Here is an 8,010-nt window from a genome sequence, read left to right as displayed (position 1 = left end):
CCCACCTCCCAAACCCAGTGTATACCCAATTCCCAAACCCAGTGTACAGCCCCTCCCAAACCCAGTGTACACCCAATTCCCAAACCCAGTGTACAGCCCCTCCCAAACCCAGTGTACACCATCTCCCAAAGCCAGTGTACACTCACCTCCATAACCAAGTGTACACACACCTCCCCCAAACCAGTGTACACTCACCTCCCCCAAACCAGTGTACACTCACCTCCCCCAAACCAGTGTACACTCACCTCCCCCAAACCAATGTACACCCACCTCCCCAACCCAGTGTACACCCACCTTCCCCAATCCAGTGTACACAAACCACCCCCAAACCAGTCTACTCATCTCCCCCCCCCCCCACCCAGTGTACACTCACCACCCCCAGTTCAATTAACATTCACGTCCCCAATCCAATGTATACCCACCTCACAAACCCAGGGTGCACACAACTCCACTAACCCAGTTTATACTCACCTCCCCAACCCAGGGCACAACCACCTCCCAACCCAGTGTACACTCACCTCCCCCAACCCAGTGTATACTCACCTCCCCAACCCAGTGTACAGCCACCTCCCCCAACCCAGTGTACACTCACCTCCCCAAACCCAGTGTACAGTCACCTCCCTCAGTCCAGTGTATACTCACTTGCCCAACCCAGTGTACACCCAGCTGCCCCAACGCAGTGTACACTCGCCAGCCCCCAACCCAGTGTACACCCACCTCCCCCAATTCAGTGTACACCCATCTCCCCAATCCAGTGTGCGCCCACCTCCCACAACCCAGTGTACACTCGACCCCCTCCCAACCCAGTGTACATTCACCTCACCAACCCAGTGCACAATCAACTTCCCCCAACCCAGTGTACACTCACCTCCCCCAATCCAATGCGCACTCCAATTTCCCCAATCCAGTGTTCAACCACCTCCCCCAATCCAGTGTACAACCACCTCCCCCAACCCAGTGCACATCCACCTCCCAAACACAGTGTACATAGACCTCCCAAACCCAGTACACTCACCGCCCCCAAACCAGTGTACACCCAACTCCCCAACCCAGTGTACGCCCACCTCCCCCAACCCAGTGTACGCCCACCTCCCCCAACCCAGTGTACGCCCAGCTCCCCCAACCCAGTGTACGCCCACCTCCCCCAACCCAGTGTACACCCACCTCCCCCAACCCAGTGTACGCCCACCTCCCCCAACCCAGTGTACGCCCACCTCCCCCAACCCAGTGTACGCCCACCTCCCCCAACACAGTGTTCGCTCACCTCCCCCAACCCAGTGTACGCTCACCTCCCCCAAGCCAGTGTACGCTCACCTCCCCCAAGCCAGTGTAGGCTCACCTCCCCCAACCCAGTGTACACTCACCTCCCCCAACCCAGTGTACACTTACCTCCCAAACCCAGTGTACACTCACCTCCCCCAACCCAGTGTACACTCACCTCCCAAACCCAGTGTACACTCACCTCCCCCAACCCAGTGTACACTCACCTCCCAAACCCAGTGTACACTCACCTCCCCCAACCCAGTGTACACTCACCTCCCCAACCCAGTGTACACTGTGATTTCAGATTTCCTGCATCTGCAGTATTTTGCTATTGAGAGCTTTAAAAGCAGGCCCTGGGAAAGACATCAAGCAGCAGCCCCATCTGACAGTTCTGGTGAATGGCAAAGACCCTGTGGTATAATTAGTTGAAAAGCAGAAAGGAGGTTTCTCACTTAACTAGCTACCAAAAAACAGATCATCAGTCCCATTGTTCTCAGTGGACGAACCTGAAATTTCACTTTGATGATCTGGCACCACCACCTGGTGGCAGACTAACAGCATTACAAGGAAAAACTCAGCAGGTCTGGCAGCATCAGCGGAGAAGAAAAGAGTTGACGTTTCGAGTCCTCGTGACCCTTCAACAGAACTAGGTGAATCCAAGGAAGGGGTGAAATATAAGCTGGTTTAAGGTGTGTGTGTGTGGGGGGGGAATGGGGGGATGGGGGAGAGAAGTGGAGGGGGGAGTGTGGTTGTAGGGACAAACAAGCAATGATAGAAGCAGATCATCAAAAGATGTCACAGACAAAAGAGGTGTTGAAGTTGGTGATATTATATAAACGAATGTGCTAATTATGAATAAATGGTAGGGCACTCAAGGTATAGCTCTAGTGGGGGTGGGGGGAGCATAAAAAATTTTAAAATATTTAAAAATAATGGAAATAGGTGGGAAAAGAAAAATCTATATAATTTATTGGAAAAAACAAAAGGAAGGGGGAAGAAACAGAAAGGGAGTGGGGATGGAGGAGGGAGTTCAAGACCTAAAGTTGTTGAATTCAATATTCAGTCCGGAAGGCTGTAAAGTGCCTAGTTGGAAGATGAGATGTTGTTCCTCCAGTTTGCATTGGGCTTCACTGGAACAATGCAGCAAGCCAAGGACAGACACGTGGGCAAGAGAGCAGGGTGGAGTGTTGAAATGGCAAGCGACAGGGAGGTTTGGGTCATTCTTGCGGACAGACCGCAGGTGTTTTGCAAAGCGGTCGCCCAGTTTACGTTTGGTCTCTCCAATGTAGAGGAGACCACATTGGGAGCAACGAATGCAGTAGACTAAGTTGGGGGAAATGCAAGTGAAATGCTTCTTCACTTGAAAGGAGTGTTTGGGTCCTTGGACGGTGAGGAGAGAGGAAGTGAAGGGGCAGGTGTTACATCTTTTGCGTGGGCATGGGGTGGTGCCATAGGTGGGTGTTGAGGAGTAGGGGGTGATGGAGGAGTGGACCAGGGTGGCCTGGAGGGAATGATCCCTACGGAATGCCAACAGCGGGGGTGAAGGGGAGATGTGTTTGGTGGTGGCATCATTCTGGAGTTGGCGGAAATGGTGGAGGATGATCCTTTGAATGTGGAGGCTGGTGGGGTGATAATTGAGGACAAGGGGGACCCTATCATGTTTCTGGGAGGGAGGAGAAGGCGTGAGGGCGGATGCGTGGGAAATGGGCCAGACATGGTTGAGGGCCCTGTCAACGAACGTGGGTGGAAAACCTCGGTTAAGGAAGAAGGAGGACATGTCAGAGGAACTGTTTTTGAAGGTAGCATCATCGGAACAGATGCGACGGAGGCAAAGGAACTGAGAGAATGGGATGGAGTCCTTATAGGAAGCGGGGTGTGAGGAGCTGTAGTCGAGGTAGCTGTGGGAGTCGGTAGGCTTGTAATGGATATTGGTGGACAGTCTATCACCAGAGATTGAGACAGAGAGGTCAAGGAAGGGAAGGGAAGTGTCAGAGATGGACCACATGAAAATGATGGAGGGGTTGAGATTGGAAGCAAAATTAATAAATTTTTCCAAGTCCCGAAGAGAGTATGAAGCAGCACCGAAGTAATCATCGATGTACCGGAGAAAGAGTTGTGGAAGAGGGCCGGAGTAGGACTGGAACAAGGAATGTTCCACATACCCCATAAAGAGACAGGCATAGCTGGGGCCCATGCGGGTACCCATAGCCACACCTTTTATTTGGAGGAAGTGAGATGAGTTGAAGGAGAAATTGTTCAGTGTGAGAACGAGTTCAGCCAGACGGAGGAGAGTCGTGTTGGATGGGGATTGTTCGGCCTCTGTTCGAGGAAGAAGCTAAGGGCCCTCAGACCATACTGGTGGGGGATGGAGGTGTAGAGGGATTGGACGTCCATGGTGAAGAGGAAACGGTTGGGGCCAGGGAAGTGAAATTGTTGATGTGACGTAAGGTGTTAGAGGAATCACGGATGTAGGTGGGAAGGGACTGGACAAGGGGAGAGAGAAGGGAGTCAAGATAACGAGGTATGAGTTCTGTGGGGCAGGAGCAAGCTGAGATGATCGGTCTACCGGGGCAGTTCTGTTTGTGGATTTTGGGTAGGAGGTAGAAGCGGGCCGTCCGAGGTTGGGCGACTATCTGGTTGGAAGCTTTGGGAGGAAGATCCCCAGAGGAGATGAGGTCAGTGACAGTCCTGGAAACAATGGCTTGATTTTTGTTTTTGTTTTGGATTTCCAGCATCCGCAGTTTTTTTGTTTTTATAACAGCATTACAAGTCTCGGGAAATATATCTTAAATGATAAATGCTGGAAAATCTTTAACTAAAAGCAGAACATGCTGGGCATTCATATCAGGTCCCTACATCAGTTTTTACCCAAAGAAAAAAGTATATTAATTTACTAGTTAAGAAATCTTTGCTCACTGGGTCACTCTCGCCTTCTCTGTCATAAAGTTATGGGTTCAAGTCCCACTCCAGACACTTGAGCACAAAGATAAAAGCAAAATACTGCAGATGCTGGAAATCTAGAACAATCTAGAAATACCTGGGAAAACTCAGCAGGTCTAACAGCATCTGCGGAGAGGGATACAGTTGACATTTCGAGTCCATATGATCCTTCATCAGAACTAAGACATATAGAAATGAGATCTTCTTTTTATCATCTCCACAGACAGTCTATACAGGGCCCAGCCAGAACTGGACACATTTTTGCGCCCTCGTTGTTGAACTCGGCAAGATCTGCAACAGTGCAGGGTTCCTCTAGCGATAGACATTGCAGGAGATGTTGCATAGTCTGTGGCTCAGTTCCACATTCACAAGTTGTCGGGCAGGTTGTTTATCCCCATTTGCTTAGTGACACCTTTGAACGACCTACACCAGTCCTAAGTCTGTTAAGGCACTTCCAGGTTGCCCAGTTGCAATTAGCTCCTGGGGGAAGGTTTCATCTGGTAGAATTTCCATCGCTGGGGGTTTTTCGAGACTGGCGAGCCAGGCTTTCCACAAGGCAATGCTGGCTTCAGATGGGGATGATTGTAATGAAACAACACTGTTTATGAAGCTCTTCCTTGACTTTAGGCGGCTGGGTGTAGGTGTATGACCATGTAGAGGGTGCCTCTCATCTGATGTTTGACGGAGTCGCTCTTTCTTGCTGGCTACCGTTCTTCTTATATCAGGGAGAGTGATACCTGCCAGGATATATAGGCTGTTGTTGTTTGTTGGTTTTAAACAACCTGTGATAAGTCGGCAGCATTCAGAACGGCATCCATCTTCTTAGCATGAGTAGCTCTTTCCTATGCAGGGCAGGTGTATTCGGCAGTGGAATAGCAAAGAGCAAGTGCACTGGTTCGCGATGTTTTCGAGCTTGCTCCCCATTTTGTGTTAATGAGCTTATTCAGGATGTTGTTTCATGCACTCACTTTTGCCTTTGTCTTTTCGATGTGGTTCTTGAAGGTGAGGCATCTGTCAATGGTGACTCCTAAGTATTAGGGAGCTCGCAATGCGTCGTTGTTGCTCCACACCAGGTTACTTTAAGCTGGCGTTTGGCTTCACGTTTCTGAGGTGGAATGCACAAACTTGCATCTTTGATGGGTTTGCGCGAAGGTGGTTTTCTTCATAGTAGGATGTTAGTCCCTCCAAGGCCTCAGAAAGCGTTTTCTCCATGGTGATAAAATCAGTGCTTTGGGCAGTGACACATAAGTCATCAGCATGTATAAAACGGCGTGTGACACTGTCTATAGGTTGGTCATTTGTGTAGATGTTGTACAGCAGCGGTGCAAGCAAGCTTCCCTGAGGAAGACCATTCTTCTGAATACACCACCTGCTGTGCTACCCACCTAGTTCAACATAGAACCGGCCATTCTGAAGCAGGCTTTCTAACAGCTCTGTTCAGTGAAACTTAACATAGAAATGAAATGAAATATAAGCTGGTAGAAGGGGGTGGGGACAGGAGAACTCGATAAGGGGCCAGTGATAGGTGGAGGCCAAGAAGAGACTGCCAAAGATCTCATAGACAAAAGGACAAAGGTGTTCTGCTGCAATGTTCCAGTGAAGCTCAACGCAAACTGGAGGAACAGCACCTCATCTTCCGACTAGGCACTTTACAGCCTTCTGGACTGAATATTGAGTTCAACAACTTTAGATCATGAACTCTCTCCTCCATGCCCACCCCCTTTCCGAACCCCCCTTTTCCAATAATTTATACTTTTTTATACTATATTTTTCCTTTTCCCTCCTATTTTTAAATTTATTTTGATCTATTGTTTCATCTCCACCTTTTAGCCCATTTCGTTCCCTTCCCCCCATCCGACCCCCACGAGGGCCATCTGCCGCTAGCTTGCTACCCTTAATGTCCCCATTAGCACATTCCTTAGATAATATCACCACTGTCAACACCCCTTTGTCCTTTTGTCTATGACATCTTTGGCAGTCTCTTCTTGGCCTCCAACTATCACTGGCCCCCTATTGAGCTCTCCTGTCCCACCCCCTTCTACCAGCATATATTTCATCTCATTTCTATATGTCTTAGTTCTGACGAAGGGTCATACGGACTCGAAACGTCAACTGTATCCCTCTCCGCAGATGCTGTCAGACCTGCTGAGTTTTTCCAGGGATTTGTGCTTTTAATTGTGCTTTTAAAACCTAGGATGACACGCCTGGTGCAGTACCGATTGAATGCTGCATTGTCGGGGGCGCCGTTTTCCCAACAGCTTTTAAACCGAGGTCCCGTCTGCCCCCTCAGATGACCTTAAAGATCTCATGGCCACTATTTCAAAGAAGAGCTGGGGAGTTATCTCTGGTGCCCTGGCCAATACTTATCCCTCAATCAACATCATGCAAAAAAACCAGGTTACCTGGTCATTATCACATTGCTGTTTGTGGGAGCGAGCTGTGCATAAATTGGCTGCCCTATTTCCTACATAAAAATAGTGACTACCCTTCAAAAGCACCTGTTGTTCCGAAAGCACCTTGGGACCTCATGAAAGGTGCTCTATGAATGCGAAAACAGGATGCTGGGAATCAGAAATCAAAACAGAAAATGCTGGGAATACTCAGCAGGTCGGGTAACAAGTTTGGCCTGCTATCAGGGTGGGATTGTAAGCTTAACGTGATTTTTGGTGGGAGAGGGTTCCCGATTTCCTCTGCCTTTTGTGTGATTAAGTGCATCCTGACAACGCCCCAGCTCTAATTTTAGAGTCATGCTCCCCTTGACTTGGACACCAGAGCAGATAACGTAGATGTGGGCATATATGACGACCTTCGAAGCCTCGAAGATCCCTCCAGAAACAGGGGGTCGACTCATTTGCTGAGTACAAAGGTGAACTGTTGGCATCAGTGGGGGTGGTCGCCATTTTAAAATATCATAGGCCTCCAACACAAAGAGTGAGGTGTCTTAAACCCCCTACGCATCTTCACAACACAGCCCGCATTGCCAGGTGGGTCCCTTGCACCCAGTTATAAGGTACCGGTGAGTAAAACATTGATTTGAGGAGTGAAAAATTCAGGCTGACAACTGACTCGAGTATCGCATGTCGTGGGGGAAAAGAGGGGGGGTCAACTTATATGGTGAGTATATGTAAAACGATTATTTTCGGGGCTGGAGAAATAGCGTTGTCTGATACGCCATGAGATGAATATGTGGCTCATTGTTCATGTTAATATTTTAGAGGTAATTTTTACTTCTGGGAAGATTAAAGTTTATGTGTAGATAATGGGATGAATGCAACTAAAGCAGCTTGGAGTCTATTACACAATAAAAGGTTGGGGTCATGTTGACTTAAGGGATTAACCGCTAGAAGGGTAAGAGCCATGAAACAGCAGGTGGGCTTACTTAGCTGGAGAGGTGGAGACATGATGTTTACACTGTTTGCAAAGAAGTGCAGTCCAGAGAGATGTTTTGTTTTTGGAGGTAGAGCTAAATTATTTCAAAAGCATTCAGTGAAACCTGAAAGGCTACTTCATCATGGAGATGGGTGGAGATAAAGAAGGTTCTCTGATTTCAATTTATCTATGGCCGGAATTTTCCAGCCCCATTGGCGTCAGGTGTCATGGTGGGTGTGAGCGGACAATATGGCGGAAATCAATCCCACGCTGTCATGAAACCAGTTTGCGATCATCTGCTCCACCTGTCAATGACGGGGTTGCATTTCCCGCTGTCGAACATCGGGAACCTGATTTCAATCCTTCAGCACTAAGGAGGCCCTCATGGCTGCAAGATTTGTGGAGGATGATGTTGAGATGCAGTGAGGACAGTCCTGA

This window comes from Carcharodon carcharias, chromosome 2, assembly GCF_017639515.1.
Source record: "Carcharodon carcharias isolate sCarCar2 chromosome 2, sCarCar2.pri, whole genome shotgun sequence".
Classification (NCBI taxonomy): Eukaryota; Metazoa; Chordata; class Chondrichthyes; order Lamniformes; family Lamnidae; genus Carcharodon; species Carcharodon carcharias.
Note: the sequence above shows the minus strand (reverse complement) of the source record.